The 22,284-nt window shown below is 41.8% G+C and overlaps 1 pseudogene; it reads right to left on the bottom strand.

Annotated features, from left to right (window-relative positions):
- Nucleotides 1-246: 246 nt before the first annotated feature.
- On the bottom strand, nucleotides 247-1,599 carry LOC139002553 (ribosomal L1 domain-containing protein 1 pseudogene; annotated as a pseudogene).
- Nucleotides 1,600-22,284: the final 20,685 nt, after the last annotated feature.

Below are 22,284 nucleotides of genomic sequence, written 5' to 3'. Positions count from 1 at the left end.
GACTCACTCCTGATTGAAAACGACAACCGTGCCCTCAGCCACCAGCCCGCTTTGCGCGCGCACCGCCGCACCACCGTACCTTTAAATTTTCCACACTGCACCTCTGAGCCTCGTAATGCTGTTGTTTTTCCTTCTAGTTGAAGAGTCTCTCCTCAGCCAGGTTGATGTGGTTCTGGTTGATGTCCGTTCCGTCTTTTAGTTGTATTTTTGAAGTGGTTGTTCGAGGCAGCAAACTCCGGTGTTTACCTATGCCGCCATCTTGGTTTCTCGCTTCTCCACTTCTTTGACTCTTGGCTTCTTCACTGGGCCTTTACCTGGGGTCTTGGGCTCTGGTGCTTTCGGCATCTCCAAAGCTGGAAAGGCCTTTCTCTTCTTCCCACGAGGTGGGTTGAAACCAGGACTCTTTACTGGAGAGTTCTCTCCTGTAGCATGTTTTTGCATCTCTACATTTTCTTTGGCAGGAGTTTCTCCTATTGGGACCATCAATGGGATTTCTTCTTCAGATTCAACTTTCACTTTATTTTCAGTTTTTATTCTGCAGGTCTCTTTCTTCTCAGGCTTAGGGGTCTCTTTCTTCTGGGATCCAGGGCCCTTCACTGGAGAACCACAAGTTTTAGAGGCCGTCTCCTCTGTAGGTAGGGCTGATGTAGACTTTCTACCCTGTTTCATAGGCTTTCTGTTTCTTTTCTTCTCCTTTCATCACTTTTTATGTTCTTTTAGTTTTAATATTTTCTTTGCTTCTTGTTTCTTCAGACTAGAAATGTTCACTCCTTTAGCTTCATCCCAACTGCTGACAAATGAAGAAAAGATAGGAAGGGCAACTGATCTCTCAGTTTTGACGTACAAGAGTTTCACACTCTCCCACTTCTCTGGCAATTTCTGTGAAAGCTTTTTTGTAGCAGCAAGAATGTTTTCGGTGATGTTCTGAACCTGCATTCCGGTGTGACCGATGCGGTAAGAACCACTTTTAGAGATGTTTAAGACAGTTCCACCTATTGATGAGTTGATTTCTTGGGAAAGATTCTTGGCTTTCAGATTGACAGGTATTGGAACTTTCTTTCTCTTATAGAAATGTCTCCTGAGGTGTGAGGGTAAAAGCCGCTGGATTCTTGCATCAGAAAGGAACAAGTTGAAACTACCCAGGAGGTGGAGCTTGGCCTCATAGGCTTTACACTCCTTTTTTAAAGTTCGGAGGGGGATAATCTGAGAAATGGTTTTTATTCCATGCTTGTTTAGAAGCTTCTTATAAAAATGTTCCGTCTTTTCAGGAGTTTCATTGGGTTCGTCCTTAGTAAATAAACAGACAACTGCTAAATCTGACCGAATGCCATGAGGCAAGGACAATCTGACCCTCAGTTCTTTACTTGGAATTTTCCATAATACCACCATTAAAAAATTTTTTTCATTCTCATTCAAAAGCAATCCATTCGCGTTTTTCCTGGACCTGGAATGTGCCAACAGAGCTTTCACTGCCTTTCTGGTCTGCTCGTCATCCAGCTGCCCTAGTGCGGCTGGGGTTGCTGAGGTCGAGGCTGGAGTTGCGGTTGAGGCTGGAGTTGCGGTTGAGGCTGCAGGTGGTGCTGAAGCAGAGTCCTCCATTTCTTTCCGCCGTGTGCAGACTTGCGTGCGGAACACCACGCCTGGCTCCCGCCCTTCGCATTTTAATTATGATGTGTCTTGGTGTGGTCCTCTTTGGATTCCTCTTGTTTGCGGTTCTCTACGCTTCCTGGACTCGTAAGTCTATTTCTTTCACCAGGTAGGGGAAGTTTTCTGTCATTATTTCTTTAAATAGGTTTTCAATATTTTGTTCTCTCTCTTCTTCTGGCACCCCCATAATTCAGATGCTGGTACACTTGAAGTTCTCCCAGAGGCTCCTTACATTATCTTCATATTTTTGGATTCTTTTTTCTTTTTGCTTTTCCAGTTAGGTATTTTTTGCTTCTTCGTATTTCAAATCTTTGACTTGATTCTTGAGGTCTTCTAGTCTGCTGTCGAATCTCTGTATATTATTTTTTTATTTCAGTCAGTGTATGCTTAATTTCTAATTGGTTCTTTTTCATATCCTTGACGGTCTCACTAAATTTCTCTGATGTTTCTAGAAGATTCTTGAGTAACCTTATAACCGTGGTTTTGAACTTTATATCCAGTAGTTTGCTTTCCTTCATTTCTTTCATTTGTGACATATTTCTTTGTCTCCACATTTTGGCTGCTTCCTTGTGTTGATAGAGTGGCTTTGTGTGCTAGGTGTCCTATAGGGCCCAGTGGCTCAGCCTCCCTAATGACCTGAGGTTGACACTTTGGGTGCACCCCTTTGTGGGCTGTATGCACAGTCTTGTTGTAGTTAAGTCTTGATTGCTGTTGGTATCACTGGGAGGAATTGACCACCAGGCCAATTGGCTGGGAGGACCAGCTGTGTCTACAATGGGAGAACTGCTGTGCTGGAGACAACCTTATGGAACAGGACTTGCTTCAGTGGGGCTTTGGTGCTCACTGAGTCTGCCCCTTGAGTGTGTCGCTTATGGATGTGAAGAGTTGTACTCTGGTATGGTCTCACTCTGACCACTGGGTACACTGGCTCTTGAATCTCCAAGGAGGTGCAAAGTCAGCCACTGCCTGAGGCCATCCAGCAGGGGCTACAGAGAGATCTGTAGATTTCTCCTCTTTGTTTGGGGTTTGGAAGTGCCCGGATAAGGCCCAGCTGTGAAGCAATGCAGGCTGCTGTTGAGCCTTAGGCCTTCTTTTGGTAGCTTTGGTGCTCTTTGACTCAGCAGCAGTTTGTTAGGTTTTAGATTGTAGAAGAACAGGCCATTCACATGAAAAAGCCTCTGCTCACAGCTTGGGTGGGGTTGTAAATTGGGTGGGGCGGGGTCTCAGGGAATCATCAGGGTGGAGCAAACCGCAATGGCTGCCAGTCTGCTCTGCCTCGGAGAGGTCCCAGGGTCTCTGTGTCCCGCAGCTACATGCTGGAACAATGATCACTGCAACCACCTCTGTGAGAAAGCCACCTTGGTGTTCCTGTCCCGTTGCCAGACAGTGAAGTTTCTTCCCATATGAGTCTGGGTTCCCAGAGTCTTAACCAGAACTGGAGTTCAGAGTAATCAGGAGCTTGTATCTCCCTCCCGAATGAAAAAGACAACAGCGTCCTCAGTTGCCAGCTCATTTCCACGCGTGCCTCCATACCTCTGCACTTCTGCACCTCCACACCTCCTACCAGTTTCAATGCGCTTTTCTCTTTCCTTCTAGTTGTAGAATTTCCACTCAGCCAGCCTTCTCATGGTTCTGGATGATATCTGTTTTGTCTTCTAGTTGTAGTTTTGATGTGGTTGTGCAAGGCAGCAACTACAAGTGTGTTCCTATGCCGCCATCTTGGTTCGTCCGCTAGGGACAGATTTTTTTAAAAAGTAAAGTTTGGGAGATGGTGGCTGATGGGAAGACAGGCTGCAAGACAGTGTGTGAGTGAGAGAGCTAAAGTAGTGTGCGTGGACATGGGGGTAGTGTTAGTATTTATGAGTGAGGGACAGTTATATTACACAGGACTGTTGGGGACTGGTGGACCAGGCTCCCTGGCTGGGCAGCCTCTACTACCACTGAAATTTCCCTCGGAACAGCTGGCTCTGCTGGAGAGGCCACGCCATCTTGAAGGGGAGAGCGGCTGTGATTGGGAGCCCAGCCTTACCTTCAAACCAGGGAGATCTCAGATACCTCCCAGGACCCTACAGCCACAATTCCCAGGGACCAGCTGACTCAGCTGAGAACCCACAAACACCAAGACTCAAGCCTCCATGACCGCAGGCGCCTAAAAATTTTGTCCAGGGGCAGACATGTGACAGCCGAATATGTGATTGGGTCCTGCATCTTCTCACACAGAAGATAGAAGGAACAGCTGAATCAAATAACATCACCCAGAACTGATGAATTAAACACAGCTGGTGAGGCAATCTGTGGATGGAAAGCTCAGAGATCTCCTGGAGAGGGATGAGATCTGGGATCCAGGCTGGAGAGAGAATCGTGTGCAGTGGAATCTAGAGTCTCAGAGGGAGACTGCATTCTACCAAAGCCACGGCCCTTGGGGTCAGTGTAGCCCTAGAATATGGAAGGGGGCCCACAGGGCTTCTGGCAGAGGGGGACTCTAGATCTAAGCCCACATCCATGGAGACTGTGCCCAGAAAGGCAGCCTGAAGTGCTATACCAGCCTCACAGTGCCAGTGGGAGAAAGACGTGAGTCAGCGCAGTTGCTTTGTCTTTTTGTCTCCCTTGCTTTTGCTTGCTAAGACCAGTACATAGGATCTTCCAATTAAAAACACTCACTGAGACTGCAGGGGAAAGTTATTTTTGTGAAAACTGGGGTCAGAATAGGGAGAGATGAGCAGAAAACTAGCTCTGGGACAGTCTGTCCCTCCAACCCAGTCCTAATTGTGGCAGGGAAAGAAGAGTCTAACTCTAAACACTGGGTTGAGGGGCCATTTGGTCCCAGAAACTAATACAGAAACACCGCCACCCAGGGGCTATGTCAGAAATAGATGCTTGTGTAAGTACAACTGAAGGCAGGCAGAAAAACAAAGTGGGCAGAGAGATCCCGCCTGCTTGAAAATAAGGTTGTGGCTTATGACACAGAGTAGTGGTGGATCGCAGGGAACTTCAACACTGTGCTGACTACTTGACAGGAAACAGGCATGCCAAGCAGAACAGTAGAAAGGGGTCATAAATCAGCCCCCATGGGTCACTGAAGCTCCACTGAAGTGAACAACCTTCACTACTTCACTTTTTTATTTTTTATCTTTTACATAAGAAACTAAAATTTTTTCCTCACTTTATTTAACTTTTTTATTATTATATTTTTATATTTAATTATTATTATTATTACTATTATTTTACCTTTTTAAAGTTTATTTTATTTTTCTTTATTTTATTTTATATTTGGATTAGTGTTCTTCATTCTATTTTTATTTTAACATTATTTTACTCTAGCTCAATTTTTTCTTTTTCTTTTTTTAAAATTTTGTTTTATTGCTTAAAGTATTACAAAGAGTATTACATATGTCTCCTCCCCCCCCCCCCTCTTGACCTTCCCCCGGCCTCTCCTACACCCCAGTGTCTTGTGACCATTGGTTATGCTTATATGCTTGCATACAAACCCTTTGGTTGAACTCTTACCCACCCCCCCAATTCCCCCCAGCCTTCCCCCTGTAGTTTGACAGTCTGATCGATGCTGCTCTGCCTCTGCATCTATTTTTGTTCATCAGTTTATAATGGTCTTTATTATCCATAAATCAGTGAGATCATGTGGTATTTTTCTTTCATTGACTGGCTTATTTCACTTAGCATAATGCTCTCCAGTTCCAAACATGCTGTTGTAAATGATCTTCTTCCTCTTCTTAAAGCAGCGGTTCTCAACCAGTGGGTTGCCAACCTGTGAGTCGTGACCCTTTTGGGGGTCGAATGACCCTTTAACAGGGGTCGCCTAAGACCATTGGAAAACACATATATCAGCGATTCTCAACCTGTGGGTCGAGACCCCTTTTGGGGTCAAACAACCCTTTCACAGGGGTCGCCTAAGACCATCGGAAAACACATATATAATTACATATTACAGCAATCCTAAATGACTCACTAGATCAGATGGACTTAATTGACATCTTCAGAACATTTCACCACAAAGCTACAGAATATACTTTCTTCTCAAGTGCATATGGGTCATTTTCAAAGATAGACCACATATTGGGGCACAGGCAAAGTCTTTTAAAATTCAAGAAGATAGAAATCATATCGCGCATCTTCTCAGATAACAATGGCATAAAATTAGAAATCAACTACAATAAAAACAATAAAAAAATAAAACACCTGGAGGCTAAATAGGATGCTATTAAACAATGATTGGGTTACCAAAGAGATAAAGAAGAAATAAAAATCATCCTGGCAACAAATGACAATGAAAACAAAAAAATCCAAAACCTATGGGACACAGTGAAAGTAGTCTTGATAGGGAAGTTTGTAGCTCTACAGGCCTACCTCAAAAACAAGAAAAAATGATAACAAATTATCTAACCCTACAACTTAAAGAGTTAGAAAGAGAGCAACAAAAAAAGTCCAGTGTAAGCAGAAGGAAGGAAATAATAAAGATCAGAGTGGAAATCAATGACATAGGGACCCAAAAAACAAACAACCAAACAAAAACACACACAAACACACAAAACAACAACAACAAAAACAATACAAAAGATCAACAAAACCAAGAGCTGGTTCTCTGAAAGGATAAACAAGATTGATAAACCTCTAGCCAGGCTCACCAAGAAGCAAAGAGAGGACCCAGATTAACAAAATCAGAAATGAAAGAGGTGAAGTAACAACTGATCCCACAGAAATACAAAGGATTGTGTAAAAATACTATGAAAAACTCTATTCCAACAAAATGAACAACCTAGATGAAATGGACATATTCTTAGAAAAATACAAGATCTGTAATACCTTAACTAATAAAAAAAAAGTGGGGGAGGGGGGGAATACAAGATCCTAGAAAAATGCAACGCAATCAGGAAGAATCAGAAAACCTGAATAGGCTGATAACTACCAAAGAAATTGAAGTAGTGTTCAAAAATCTCCCAGCAAACAAAATCCCTGGTCCGGATGGCTTTACAGCAGAGTTCTACCAAGCATTCAAAGAACTAAAACCTAACCTCCTCAAAATGTTCCAAAAAATTCAAGAGGAAGGCGCACTTCCAATCTCTGAAGCCAGCATTACCCTAATTCCAAAACCAGATAAAGACACCACAAAGACAGAGAATTACAGGCCAATATGAACATAGATGCTAAAATCCTCAACAAAATTCTACCAAATAGAATCTAGCATTACATTAGAAAGATCATACACCATGACCAAGTGGGATTTATTCGGGGATGCAAGGATGGTACAATATCTGCAAATCAATAAACATGATACACCACATAAACAAATTGAGAGACAAAAGTCACATAATCATATCAATTGTTGCAGAAAAAGCATTTGATAAAATTCAACACCCTTTCTTGATAGAAACTTTCAGCAAAGTGTGAATAGAGGGATCATACCTCAACATAATAAAAGCTTTATATGACAAACTTACAGCCAACATCATACTCAAATAGGCAAAAACTAAAATCATTTCCCCTAAGAACGGGAACAAGATAGGGATGCCCACTTTCACTTCTGTTCAATATAGTACTGGAAGTGCTAGCCATAGCGATCAGACAAGAAGAAGAAATAAAAGGCATCTAAATTGGAAAAGAAGAAGTAAAACTGTCCTTATTTGCAGATGACATGATACTGTACATAGAAAGCCCCAAACACTACATCAAAAGATTAGTAGACCTAATAAATGAATTCGGCAAAGTAGCAGGATATAAAATTAACACCCAGAAATCTATGACCTTTTTAAACACCAATAATGAACCCACAGAAAGAGAAACAAAAAACAATCCCATTTACCATTGAATCAAAAATAAAATAAAATAAAATAAGATACCTAGGAATAAACTTAACTAAGCAGATAAAAGACTTGTACTCAGAAAACTACAGGACATTGAAAAAAGAGATAGAGAAAGACATAAACAAATGATGAACATACCATGTTCATTATTGGCAGAATCAACATCATTAAAATGTCCATACTACCAAAAGCAATCTACAGATTCAATGCAATTCCCATTAAAATATCAACGGCATATTTTAAAGATCTAGAACAAACTATCCAAAAATTCATCTGGAATTAAAAAAAAGATCCCGAATAGCCACAGCAATCCTGAGAAAGAAGAACAAAGTTGGAGGGATCACAATATCAGATATCAAACTATATTATGAAGCTACAGTTCTCAAAACTGCCTGGTACTGGCACAAGAACAGATAGATAGACCATTGGAACAGAACAAAGAACCCAAAAATCAACCTAAGCCATTATACTCAATTAATATTTGACAAAGGAGGCAAGAACATACAATGGAGTCAAGACAGTCTTTTCAATAAATGGTGCTGGGAAGTTTGGTCAGATACATGCAAAAAAAATGAAGCTAGATCACCAACTTACACCATACACTAAAACAAACTCAAAATGGCTAAAGGACTTAAATGTAAGTCGGGAAACCATAAAAATTCTACAAGACTCCATAGGCAGCAAAATAGCAGACATATGTCATAGCAATATCTTTATCAACACAGCTCCTAGGGCAATGGAGACTAAGGAGAAAATAAACAAATGGAACTACATCAAAATATAAAGCTTCTGCACAGCAAAAAAAACCATCAACAAGACAACAAGAAAGCCTACTGCATGAGAGAAGATAATGTTATCTCTGATAAGGGTTTAATCTCCTAAATTTACAGAGAATTTATACAACTTAACAAAAGGAAGATAAACAATCCAATCAAAAAATGAGCAAAGGATCTAAATAGACACTTTTTGAAAGAAGACACTTTTCTGGCCAAAAGACATATGAAAACATGCTTAAAGTCGCTAATCATCCAAGAAATGCAAATCAAAACAACAATGAGATACCATCTCACACCTGTCAGAATGGCTATCATCAACAAATCAACAAATGACAAGTGCTGGCAAGGATGTAGAGAAAAAGGAACCCTCATGCACTGTTGGTGGGAATGCTGACTGGTGCAGCCACTGTGGAAGACAGTATGGAGTTTCCTCAAAAAGTTAAAATGGAACTTGCATTTGACCCAGTAATCCCACTTTTAGGACTATATCCCAAGAATCCAGAAACACCAATCAGAAAGGCTATATGCATCCCTATGTTCATAGCAGCACAATTTACAATAGCTAAGATTTGGAAACAACCTAAGTGCCTGTCAGCAGATGAGTAGATTAAAAAACTGTGGTACATCTACACAATGGAATACTATGCTGCTATAAAAAAGAAGAAACTTTTACCATTTGCAATAGCATGAATGTAACTGGAGAGTATTATTCTAAGCAAAATAAGCCAGTTGGAGAAAGATTAATGTCACATGATCTCACTCATATGTGGGATATAATGATCAACATAAACAGATGAACAAAAATAGATCCAGAGACAAATGGCAGTGGAAGTGTGGGGGTTAGAGAGTAACCAAAGGACTTATATGCATGCATATTGGCATAAACAATGGACACAGACATTGGGGCGGTGGGGACTTGTCCTGGGTGGGAATGGCGGGTGGGGTGTCAATCGGGGTAAAAGGAGACATATGTAAAACTTTAGACAATAATAATAATAATAATAATAATAATAATAATAGAACAATCATACCATAAAAAAGAGTAAAGTTTGCATGGAACAGAGTGCAGAATCTTGGAGAGAAGGTGTGGGGTGGGGGGATAATCAACCAAAAATCTTGTATGCATATATGAATAACCCATGGACAAAGACAATAAGGTGATGAAGGTCTGGGATATGGAGGGGGTGTAGGGGGGCTGGAGGAGGTTAATGGGGGGGGGGAGGAGACATAAGCAATACTTTCAATAGTAAAGATTAAAATAAATAAATAAATAAATAAAAAGGATTTTCCATTAAAGAAAAAAAGAGTAAAGCTAATTTTTGTCCATGTGCATGTACTTCATAGTTTTATTTTTTCTTATGATTCTCTGTTGAATTTCCCTTATGAAAAATTTTTATTTTCTAAACCTGTTAATTCTGTGAACTTATCCTGAACTACATATTCAGAACCACTCAAGTAGCCATTTGTTCACTTATAGAATATTGTGGATATTAAGAAGTTTAGAAATTGAATTTACAAAATAAAATATGACTTTTCTGTCTGTTTACTGTGAGAAATCAGGTCTCAACCATCAATCAGTAAATGGTTCCAAGAGAAAATGTAAAAGTACAAATATATAGAATAACATTTTCCCCCTAATACCAAATAAGGATATTTTTATTTTCCATTGGGCCATCCCTTAATCACAGTATATTTAGAGTAGTTTCAAATTTCTTAGGATTACTTTAAATCTGTCCTTTTGCTCCTTTGACAGCTATGATTAGATTTAGCTTAAGTGGTCAGAGACTTGATAGCATCTGAACAGCAATTTTGGAATTCAATACAAATAGCCTCACTAAGTAAAGAGATTTCATGCTCAAAGTTTGTCACTATTTTCTTTGTAAGCAAACCTGGGACCAATATTCCTAAGAAGACATTTTTTTTTTGTATTTATTTAAAAATATATTTTTATTGATTTCAGAGAGAAAGGTAGAGAGAGATAGAAAAATCAATGATGAGAAAGAGGCAAGACTGAACCAAGATGGCGGCATAGGTAAACACTGGAGATTGCTGCCGCAAACAACCACTTCAAAAATACAACTAAAAGCGGAATGGACATCACCCAGAACCACAGGAAAGCTGGCTGAGGAGAGATTCTTCAACTAGAAGGAGAGAGAACAGCATACCAAGGCTCAGAGGAGGCGCAGTGTGGAAAATACAAAGGTGCAGAGGTGCGCGCGCAGAGCGGGCTGGTGGCTGAGGGCGCAGTTGTCATTTTCAATCAGGAGGGAGTCTCAGACTCTGAGCTCCAGATCCAGCCGAGTCTCTAGGGACTCAGACTCAAACAGGAGAAGCGGGATTGTCTGGCATCAGTGGGATCGTGAGGGCAGCTTTCTCTCCGAGGTTTGCAGCGGCTGCCGGGGTTCTGAGAAGCAGAGCCTCTGGGAACGAGACTGAGAGCAGCCATAACTGCTCCCTCCACCCGCCCTGTTGATCCCCTTCGACCCGCCCCGCCCAAGCCCTGCGCAGAGCCATTTGCAGGATAGCCTCAGGCAAAGGCTAGATTAGCACCTCTTCAGAGGACAGAAGTTTTCCCAAGGCAGACACAGCTGATTCTCACAGCCAGTCGGCCTGGTGGTCAAATCCCTCTAGTATTAACTACAACAATCAAGGCTTAACTAGAACAAGACTGCGCACAAAGACCACTAGGGGGTGCACTAAGAAAGCATAAAAAATGCGGAGACAAAAAAACATGACAGAAATGGAGGATATGGAGCTAAAAAATGCAATTTTGAGGGCTTGCAATAATGTGCTAGAAGCTGCCAATAAACTTGATGAGAGCCTCAAGAAAACTAATGAGACCCTCGATGTTGTGATAAAGAACCAACTAGAAATTAAGCATTCACTGACTGAAATAAAGAATATTATACAGACACCCAACAGCAGACCAGAGGAGCGCAAGAATCAAGTCAAAGATTTGAAATGCGAAGAAGCAAAAAACACCCAACTGGAAAAGCAAAATGAAAAAAGAATCCGAAAATACGAAGATAGTGTAAGGAGCCTCTGGGACAGCTTCAAGCGCACAAACATCAGAATTATAGGGGTGCCAGAAGATGAGAGACAGCAAGATATTGAAAACCTATTTGAAGAAATAATGACAGAAAACTTCCCCCACCTGGTGAAAGAAATGGACTTACAGGTCCAAGAAGCGCAGAGAACCCCAAACAAAAGGAATCCAAAGAGGACCACACCAAGACACATCATCATTAAAATGCCAAGAGCAAAAGACAAAGAGAGACTCTTAAAAGCAGCAAGAGAAAGAAAGTCAATTACCTACAAGGGAGTACCCATACGACTGTCAGCTGATTTCTCAACAGAAACTTTGCAGGCCAGAAGGGAATGGCAAGAAATATTCAAAGTGATGAATGCCAAGTACCTACAACCAAGATTACTTTATCCAGCAAAGCTATCATTCAGAATTGAAGGTCAGATAAAGAGCTTCACAGATAAGGAAAAGCTAAAGGAGTTCATCACCACTAAACCAGTATTATACGAAATGCTGAAAGGTATCCTTTAAGAAAAGGAAGAAGAAGAAAAAGGTAAAGATACAAATTATGAACAACAAACATGCATCTATCAACAAGTGAATCTAAGAATCAAGTGAATAAATAATCTGATTTACAGAATGAACTGGTGATTATAATGAATCAGGGACATAGAAAGGGAATGGACTGACTATTCTTGAGGGGGAAAGGGGAGTGGGAGATGCGGGAAGAGACTGGACAAAAATCGTGCACCTATGGATGAGGACAGTGGGTGGGGAGTGAGGGCGGAGGGTGGGGCGGGAACTGGGAGGAGGGGAGTTATTGGGGGGGGGAAGAGGAACAAATGTAATCTGAACAATAAAGATTTAATTAAAAATTTTTTAAAAAATGATGAGAAAGAATCATTGATTGGTTGCTTCCTGCACGCCCTCTACTGGGGAGGAGCCTGCAACCCAGGCACGTGCCCTTGACCTGAATTGAACCTGGGACCCTTCAGTCCACAGGCAGACGCTCCATCCACTGAGCCAAACCAGCTAGGTCAGAAGACATGTTATAAATGTTGTCACTCCACCTCAAACAAGAGAAAAAAATTTTATCTAGTTAAATATGTTGTAGTCTCTTCTGCAATATCCACTACTCTTTGTTGTTCTTATTTTAACTTTGTGATTTCATAAGTAATAGGAAGAGAAATTAATATTTGTAGAGCATTTTATTCACACATACAAGTTTAATTTACCCATCTTCCAACTCCCATGTGAGATACATCTGTGAAGTTCTACTAGTATTATCTCCATTTTATGGGGTGGACAATTGCTTCAGAAAAGTGAAATAAATTGATAGATTTGAAAATTCAAGATAGCGCTGGCCGGTTTTCCACAGTGGATGGAGCGTCGGCCTGCGGACAGAAGGGTCCCAGGTTTGATTCCGTGCAAGGGCACATGCCTGGGTTGTGGGCTTGGTCCCCAGTGGGGGGTGTGCAGGAGGCAGCCAGTCGATGGTTCTCTATCATCATTGATGATTCTGTCTCTCTCTCCCTCTCCCTTCTTCTCTGAAATCAATAAAAATATATCTTAAAAAATTTAAGATACACATCATTACAGGAGAAATTAGTTGTTTGTTTTCTTTTTTAGTATTGGCTTAAACAATCCTAAATTTCTAATGATTGATGTGTAAAAAGTTTTTTTAAGTAAAATATTTGAAATTGAGATATATTTTTAAACTAATATTGAGTACATGGGAAATTATATTCTGAACTTTGATTCCCCCAACTCCAACCCAACCCCAAATCATAAGTTTCAGACTGCTTCTTATATCCTACTATTACCGTTCCTCTTCCTCACATACCCTGCTCCCCAAAGTTAACTTAACCTGTTAATTTTTGTGGACTTACCCTCATTTTTAGGATATGTCAAATGTGGATGTTTGTTTGGAAGGTAATGTGGGTGTAGCTTTGGGGTTCAGACTCCTTTCTCCCCACTTATTTACGGCATGACCTGAACAAAGATAACTTGATTGGGCCTCAGGTTCCACATCAGCAATAACATAATAATAACATATGCCTCTTAGAGTTATATTCAAGGTTAAATAGGATATGTTTTTGTGTGTGGTGTGCTAAAGTGTAATTGGTTCCAAAATACTTTCTTATAGGGTGTGGCTATAGGGTTAAGCCTGGGACTGACCTGTCGGCAAAGCCACAAACAAGTTCCAGCTTAGAGGGCACAGTCCTCTTAGCATAATTAGGCTTGACCTTATGACACTCCCTAGATCTTATCTGGGTAGCTAATGGGCTGAGGGAGATGCAGCAAGTGCTGCCAAAACAAGTGAAACTCATAAGAACATTGTAGAGAGAGGAGACCAAGATGGCGGTGTAGGTAAACACCGGAGACCGCTGCTGCAAACAACCATTTCAAAAATACAACTAAAAGACTGAACGGACATCACCCAGAACCACAGGAAGGCTGGCTGAAGAGAGACTCTACAACTAGAAGGAAAGAGAACAGCAAATCGAGGCTCAGAGGCGGCGCAGTGTGGAAAATACAAAGGTACCGAGGTGCGCGCGCAAAGCGGGCTGGTGGCTGAGGGCGCGGTTGTCGTTTTCTGTCGGGAGTGAGTCTCAGACTCTGGGCTCCAGATCCGGGCGAGTCTCTAGGGACCCAGTCTCAAACGGGAGAAGCGGGATTATCCGGCATCAGCTGGAACCTGAGGGCAGCTTTCTCTCCGAAGTTTGCAGCGGCTGCCGGGGTTCTGAGAAGCAGAGGCTCTGGGAACGGGACTGAGCGTGGCCATAACTGCTCCCTCCGCCCGCCCTGTTGATCCCGCCCCGCCCAAACCCTGCGCACAGCCATTTGCCGGATCGCCTCAGGCAAAGGCTGGATTAGCGCCTCCCCAGAAGGCAGACGTTTTCCATACAGCTGATTCCTGTAGCCAGTCGGCCTGGTGGTCAAACCCCTCTAGTGTTAACTACAACAATTAAGGCTTGGCTAGAACAAGACTGCGCACAAAGACCACAAGGGGGTGCACCAAGAAAGCATAAAAGATGCGGAGACAAAAAAACATGACAGAAATGGAGGATATGGAGCTAAGAATCGCAATTTTGAGGGCTTGCCATAAATTTGTGCAGAACCTCACGAAAACTAATGAGACCCTCGATGCTACGATAAAGAAATTAGAAAGTAAGCATACACGGACTGAAATAAAGAATATTATACCCAATAGCAGACCAGAGGAGCACAATAATCAAACCAAAGATTCGACAAAAAACACCCAATTGGAAAAGCAAAATGAAAAAAGAATCCGAAAGTGTGAAGATAGTGTAAGGAGCCTCTGGGACAGCTTTAAGCGGTCTAATATCAGAATTATTGGAGTGCCAGAAGATGAGAGACAGCAAGATATTGAAAACCTATTTCAAGAAATAATGGCAGAAAACTTCCCCCATCTGGAGAAAGAAATGGACTTACAGGTCCAAGAAGCGCAGAGAACCCCAAACAAAAGGAATCCAAAGAGGACCACACCAAGACACATCATCATTAAAATGCCAAGAGCAAAAGACAAAGAGAAAATCTTAAAAGCAGCAAGAGAAAGAGGCTCAATTACCTACAAGGGAATACCCATACGACTGTCAGCTGATTTCTCAACAGAAACTTTGCAGGCCAGAAGGGAATGGCAAGAAATATTCAAAGTGCTGAATACCAAGAACCTACAACCAAGATTACTTTATCCAGCAAAGCTATCATTCAGAATTGAAGGTCAGATAAAGAGCTTCACAGATAAGGAAAAGCTAAAGGAGTTCATCACCGCCAAACCAGTATTATATGAAATGCTGAAAGGTATCCTGTAAGAAGAGGAAGAAGAAGAAAAAGGTAAAGATACAAATTATGAACACCAAACATGCATCTATCAACAAATGAATCTAAGAATCAAGTGAATAAATAACCTGATGTACAGAATGAACTGGTGATTATAATAGAATCAGGGACATAGAAAGGGAATAGACTGACTATTCTTGGGGGGAAAAGGGGTGTGGGAGATGCGGGAAGTGACTGGACAAAAATCATGCACCTATGGATGACCACAGTGGGTGGGGAGTGAGGGTGGAGGGTGGGGTGGGAGCTGGAAGGAGGGGAGTTATGGGGGGAAAAGAGAGGAACAATTGTAATAATCTGAACAATAAAGATTTAATTAAAAAAGAAAAAAGAAAAAAAAAAAAAAAAGAACATTGTAACTATGGTGACCACTACCTTGTTTACCTCTGGCTATAAAATAAAGGCTCAGCTTGCCTCTGGATCTCTCTCTGTGGCCTCAGCCAGGCACAGGAAGATCCACCTAGACCCAGCTTAATCTCTTTGTCTGTCTTTTCTATATCCTTCACCTCCTTCTCTCAGGCTTGGGAACCCTTGGCTGAGCTGGCTTGGCGCACTTTCTGTCCTCTTTAGTAGTAAACTGGGCAATATCTATTAACAAATAATGTTGCTATTTCAGTTATGTTAGAGTATTGAATATAATCAGGAAAGCTAGGGCTGTTACTATCCCATAGGAATTAGCTTTTGGGATTGGCCTCAGACTAACTTCTAACTACTTAAAAAAAAATCTTATTCATAAGGTTCAAGAATATGAAGGTAGGTTATGCAATCCTAATTGTGCTGACCATGCTGCTTTTCTTCTCAATATAAGCTTTTGTCAGCAACTAAAAAAACTTAAATGGTCAAGAAGTGAGGCAGATACCACAACACAGGAAATGTAAATTCAGGAGAATTCAGAAGCAAGAGAATGTTGGTGAAATAGAAAATCAAGGACTGAGCATGAAGACCGCCATGGTTAGAAAATAATACGATTTAGCTTGGGGTGGGGAAAGGGGGGGGCAGGGAGGAGAGGGGCTGGAAGAGGTCAATGGGGGAAAAAGGGGGACATATGCAATACTCTCAACAATAAAGATTAAAGTAAATAAATAAAAAGAAAAGAAATGATTTGGGGAAATAATTTTTTGTTTTCACTCACCCCCTTCTCTCCTTTTGTTTTCCCTATCATAGTTCTCAATAATTTAAAATTTAGAGCTATAAAATAAAAGTCTGCCTTCCTTCCTCTTTCTTTGCTTCCCTTTCCTTCTCCTTTCTTTTCCCTTTCTTTCTTTCTATGACTTCAACTTCATTCAGCATTAATTCAATAAAGAAATATAAACTGAACATCTATTGTTCGTCAGACAATGTGCTAAGCACTGAGAATACAATGATGAGCAAAACTGCCATAGTCTTATTTGTGGAATATAATGAATAACATAAACTGATGAACAAAAATAGATCCAGAGACAGAGAAACACTGAACAGATCTTCAAACCTCAGAGGGAAGGCAGGAGGGGTGGGGGGCAAGAGATCAACCAAAGGACGTGTATGCATGCATGCATATTAGCATAACCAATGGACACGGACACTGGGGTGGTGAGGCTTGTCCTGGGGGGTGGGAATGGCCGGAAAGGGGTCAATGGGGCGGGGGGCGGGGGGAGGAGACATATGTAATACTTTAAACAATAATTAAAAAAACTGCCATAGTCTTTGATCTTGCGAAGTTCATATTGGCTATGAAGGCAGATAATACATAAGCAATAATTCATAAATAAATTAACATAAGTATAAGATTACCTCAGAGAGTGCTACATGTTATGAGGAAAAGAAAGCAAAAAAATATGACAGAGAGTACCCTCTTTAGATTGTGTGACCAGAGTAGGCCTCTCTGAGTAGTGACCCTGAGCTGAGGCCTGGTTGATCATGTCTGAGAGGAGGGGATCTGAGAGAAGAGTTTCCCAGGCATTGAGGATAGCAAATGTCTGGGCTTTGCAGTGAGAATGAATTGAATCTGTTGAAAGGAACAGAACTGGAGTGGCAATTTGTGAAAGACCTCCTAGATTGTGGTTAGGTTTGGGGTTTTATGCTACAGCTTTTAAAACAAGGGATCTGCATAATTGATTGCTTACTGCATTGTTCTGGACTGTTGGTGCTAATGATTAGAAGCAGGGATACCAGTGAGGGGGTCATGTCAGTACTCCTAGCCAGAAATGATAATGGCTGGAACAGAGTGGTGGCAGTTAAGAAGGTGAAAAGTAGAAAGATGAGAATATGTTGTAGGACAACAATTAAGTGACTTGTTGATGGACTAAATACAGAGCATCAGGAAAAGGAAAAATCAACCATGACTCCCAGGTTTTTAGCCTGAGCAACTTGGGGCATGATAGTGCCATTACTGAGTTGTGAAAAACTAAGTTTGGGTGAAGGATGTACACCAACAGTTCATTTTTTGGCCATGTTAATTTTGGGATTCTTTTAAAACACTCCAATGCAGATGTTGAGTAGTCATTTAAATATATGGTTCTGATGCTCAGAAGATAGAGTCAAGTAGAGATATAATGACAGTTGTTGGCATGGAGATTGAATCATTTATTAAAATACTAGAGGCCTAGCCCTAACCAGTTTGGCTCAGTGGATAGAGCGTCGGCCTGCGGACTCAAGCGTTCCAGGTTCGATTCAGGTCAAGGGCATGTACCTTGGTTGCAGGCACATACCCAGTGGGGAGTGTGCAGGAGGCAGCTGATCGATGTTTCTCTCTCATCGATGTTTCTAACTCTCTATCCCTCTCCCTTCCTCTCTGTAAAAAATCAATAAAATATATTTAAAAAAAAATATTAGAGGCCTGGTGCACAAAATTCGTGCATGGGGGGGGGGTGTCCCTCAGCCCGGCCTGCACCCTCTCCAATCTGGGACTCCTTGGGGCCTATCTGACTGCTGGTTTAGGCCCAACAGGGATTGGGCCTAAACCGGCAGTTGGACATCACTCTCACAATCCGGGACTGCTGGCTCCTAACCACTCACCTGCCTGCCTTCCAGCCTGATCGCCCCCTAACCACTCCCCTGCTGGCCTGATTGAAGCCTAACTGCTCCCCTGCAGGCCCGATCGCCCCCAACTGCCCTCCCCTGCCAGCCTGATCGCACCCAACTGCCCTCCATGTAGGCCTGATCTGACCCCCAACTGCCCTCCCCTGCTGGCCTGATCTCACCTCCAACTGTCCTTCCCTGCAGGCCTGGTCGCCCCCAACTGCCCTCCCCTGCCAGCCTGATCACCCACAGCTGCCTCCCTTGCCGGCCATCTTGTGGCAGCCATCTTGTGGTGGCCATCTTGTGATGACATCTGGCGATGCCACCTAGGCTTTTATTATATAGGATATATATCAAGGCTTAGCTGATTTGGCTCAGTGGATAGAGCATCGGCCTGTGGACTGAAGGTTCCTGGGTTCGATTCCGGTCAGGGGCACATGCCCGGGTTGAGGGCTCAATCCCCAGAAGGGGGCATGCAGGATGCAGCCAATCAATGATTTTCTCTCATCATTGATGTTTCTATCTTTCTCTTCCTCTCCCTTCCTCTCTGAAATCAATAATCAATCAATTGCCTATTATGTATTAATGTGTATATTATATACTGGTACTAGAGCAAGGAATTATATATTATCTTAGAAGGTGAGAAGTGTTATAAAAAAGGGAAGAGAGGATTCATTTTGTGAGGAGTGGAGCTTTTAAATAAGGAAGGTGGACTTTAGGATTTCAAAGAAGTGAAGAGTTAGCACTCTGGATACCTGAGAGAATAGAGTTCCAGGCAGAGCCAGTGAAAACTCCCTGATATGAGAACATACCTGGCACGTGAACAGCGTGAGGACATGGAGAGTTCTGTGTGGTAACCTGATGTAGTCCCTGTGGGCCCTTCTGTCCGTAGAAGTCAGATGGATGGAAGACAAGCTGTCAAAGACAGAAACAGCAGCATGAGTGGTAGGTAGAAAACCAGGAAAATGTAGGACCACAGAAACCAAGAGAAGAAAATGTTTCAAGAAAGAGAGACTGGGTTCACTGATGCTGCTGAGAGGGTAGGTGCTAATGAGATGAAAACCAGAGGTGAATTAGAGTTGGCCTCCTGATCCTGGCAGAAGCAGGGTCAGTGGAATGATCTGGATGAAAGCCCAGCTGGTGAAGGCTGAAGGTAGAGGTCTGCAAAGGATACAACTAGTGGTCAGATTGTGTATGCCCTGCAGCTAAGGTAAGCTTTTTTCATGCTGTACTGACTGAGCTAGCTGGGCACCTAGTAAGTTTTTCTCTATAAAATAAGTTCCAGTGCCATTTTCTCCCAAAACAAAAGCATCTTGCAGCTCTCTCGGGTGTAACATGCGGCCCGCCTAAAACATTTATCCATCCCGCTGGGTGTTTTTGCCGTCGCTGCCTGTTGCTGAATTTGTTCATAGTTTTTTTTAAAACTATAGTCCGGCCCTCCAATGGTCTGAGGGACAGTGAACTGGCCCCCTGTTTAAAAAGTTTGAGGACCCCTGACATAGACAAACCCTGATGAAATTATGCTAAATGAAATAAGCTAGTTAGAAAAAGACAAATACTTATGATCCCTCTTATGTGAGGTACTAGAATAGTCGAATTTATTAAAAAAAAGTAACATGGGGATTATAGAAAATAGGAGGAGATGGGAGGAGAGTGAAGTGGGGAGTGCACAGAATTTGCCTGGCTGGTGTGGCTCAGAGGTTGAGCGTCCACCTACGAACCAGGAGGTCTCAGTTCCATTCCCTGTCAGGGCACATGCCTGGGTTGTGAGTGATCCCCAGTAGGGGGTGTGCAGTAGGCAGCTGATCTATGATTCCTTCTCATCATTGATGTTTCTATCTCTCTCTCTCCCTTACCCTCTCTGAAAGCAATAAAAATATATTTTAAAAAATAAAGAGCATAGAATTTTAGATTTGCAATAAGAAAAGAGTTCTGGACATTGGTTATACAATAATGTAAAAAGAACTTACCACTACTGAACTATTCACTTAAAAATGAATAAGATGGCAAATTTTATGTTACATATATTTTACCACAATTAAAAATAAAATAAAAAATGAACCAACCAATAAAATAAAACAAAAATGAAAACAAACAAGAAAAAGAAAGCTAACACAGTGGGATTGAGAACATAGTGATTCTTTATTGTTGAGAGTTACAAAAAGTTGGGAAAAATGTACCTGTTGGATGAGGAAGACTTGAAGTCAGTCATTGACAAGCCCACTATAGTGTTTAGTTGTGGGGAAGCACGGGACTTGGTTGGAATGTCTGTAAGGAGGATTCTCTGAAAGGTCGGGGGCTTCTGAGGGGACCTTGCTGAAGGTGGCAGCCCCAACCTTGACTTTTCAAACAAGTCTGATCTCCTGGGGTGTTTTGCTAGAATCTCTATGTTTAGTCTTTAAAGACCTGACCTTGTAGAAGCATATACTTTCTCAAGGATATTTGCCCTGCTGATTGTACCTAGAGGTTAATTTGAGTTCAAGCTGTTGTTACAATAAAAAGCCAATGAGGCAGGTGAACAGGACTGCTTTTATTACTGAAGTAAAAGAGTCCCTTAACCCTTTTTCACAGAAATGTGTGTGAGAGCAATCTGTTCATCTGTTGCTCAGGGTCTGCCGGTCAGCCCCAGCATTTAGTAGTGAACCAAATAGAAATGTCCAGTCATCAACTAGGAATGCTAGCCTGAGGTTGGCAATCTGTACCTATCCATAGAGGTACTACAAAGTCAAAGCAGTAGCCCTTTTACAGCAGGGTGGTAAATATAGGAGGGTGGCGATGAGAACAAAAGAAATAGAGGACAACTGCTATGATTCTAGTTTAGGAGAATGGTGAAGATTCTGCCATATCCAGGAAAGGGAAGCTGGAGCCGGAGCAGAAATAATAGGCAATTGCGTTCAGCAACAGATGTGTTAAGTTTGGGATCTGTAAAGCTTTTCAGTTGGCAGTTTGTTTAGCCTCTGAGAGGGTGATTGGGGCTGAGAAGCTATATTGCCTCTCTTCAAGTGGGCTTAGTCCTCTCAGAAATGGTTCTCTCCGATATTCACAGTGTACATGAACAATCAGAAGCTCTGAGAGTGCTTGGGAAACATAACTGCTTAACTTTGTTTAACATACATCTTTTTAAACTCATTTGACTGCCCAATCCTTTTTTAAAATGAAATATGTATTAATTTACTGAGGACTGTACTTTGGAGAATTGTTTTCTGGTCTATGCAGATATTTTTCTGTTAACAAAGTAGAGTAAAGGAGAAACTGATTAGAGGGTTGATAGATCTGTGGGTATAGTGTGTTCCTATTAGATCACCAGAATGAGGAAGCTTCCAGAAACCCAGGCCTGACCTAGAACCTGAGGACACTGATTCCTGTGCGTGGGCATTGGTGGTGAAGGCTGCTGGGGGTCTTGATCAAAGACAGCTTGTTTTCTTGGCCTTCTACCTACACTCCATGTGCCAATAAAGCCTTGCTCCAACCCCTCCCCAGGTTCCTTTTTATCCTCTTTGTTGGCTTTTTGTCCTTGCTTTTCCATTTGCATAACTAATGCACACAACACAGAGTTCCTGCAATTTTAAAGACAGCTGGCCAGCACATCTTGGATGCTAATGTCAGGAAACATCTGGAAGAGGGCTAAAGTTACTGCAGCCCAACTGAGAACAATGGAAGCACATTAATATGGAAAATTCAGTGTGGGAGGGATGTGTACATAAAAATGGTTGCCAGGCCAACTTATAACAGCCTTGTGGAAAATCCTCCTATAGTGTGGATATGTTTCCCACCTAGCCATGGTGCAGTCCCCCAGCTCAACTGAAATATTGCTACTCTTTCTTGGACCCTCATCTTTGAGGCTTTCCTTTCTTTAAAAGATTTCCTCAAAGTTCTGTCAGCTAACCAAGATACTTAAATGAAAAGTCATGAGCTAGTATTTTATTTTATTAGAATAATGTTAAGCTAATCTCCTTCTTTCCCTCTTATTTCAAAATATAAAGATAGGAAATAGAGTCTGATGCACACATTTTTGCTGTCTCTAAGCAATAAGTGTTGGCAGAAATATTAAGCTTCACAAAAATTGTGACTGCAGTAGGTAAATATAAATATTATTTCCCAAGGCTGCAAGGCATAGTAGCTAAAAAAATGGGTTTTAGTGTTTGCATTCCAGTTTGTCCTC

Source organism: Myotis yumanensis, unplaced genomic scaffold, assembly GCF_028538775.1.
Source record: "Myotis yumanensis isolate MYYU_CA2020_CCGP unplaced genomic scaffold, mMyoYum1.0.hap1 SCAF_2, whole genome shotgun sequence".
Taxonomy (NCBI): domain Eukaryota; kingdom Metazoa; phylum Chordata; class Mammalia; order Chiroptera; family Vespertilionidae; genus Myotis; species Myotis yumanensis.
The sequence above is the reverse complement of the archived record's forward strand: the minus strand, read 5'-3'. Positions and strand labels throughout refer to the sequence as shown.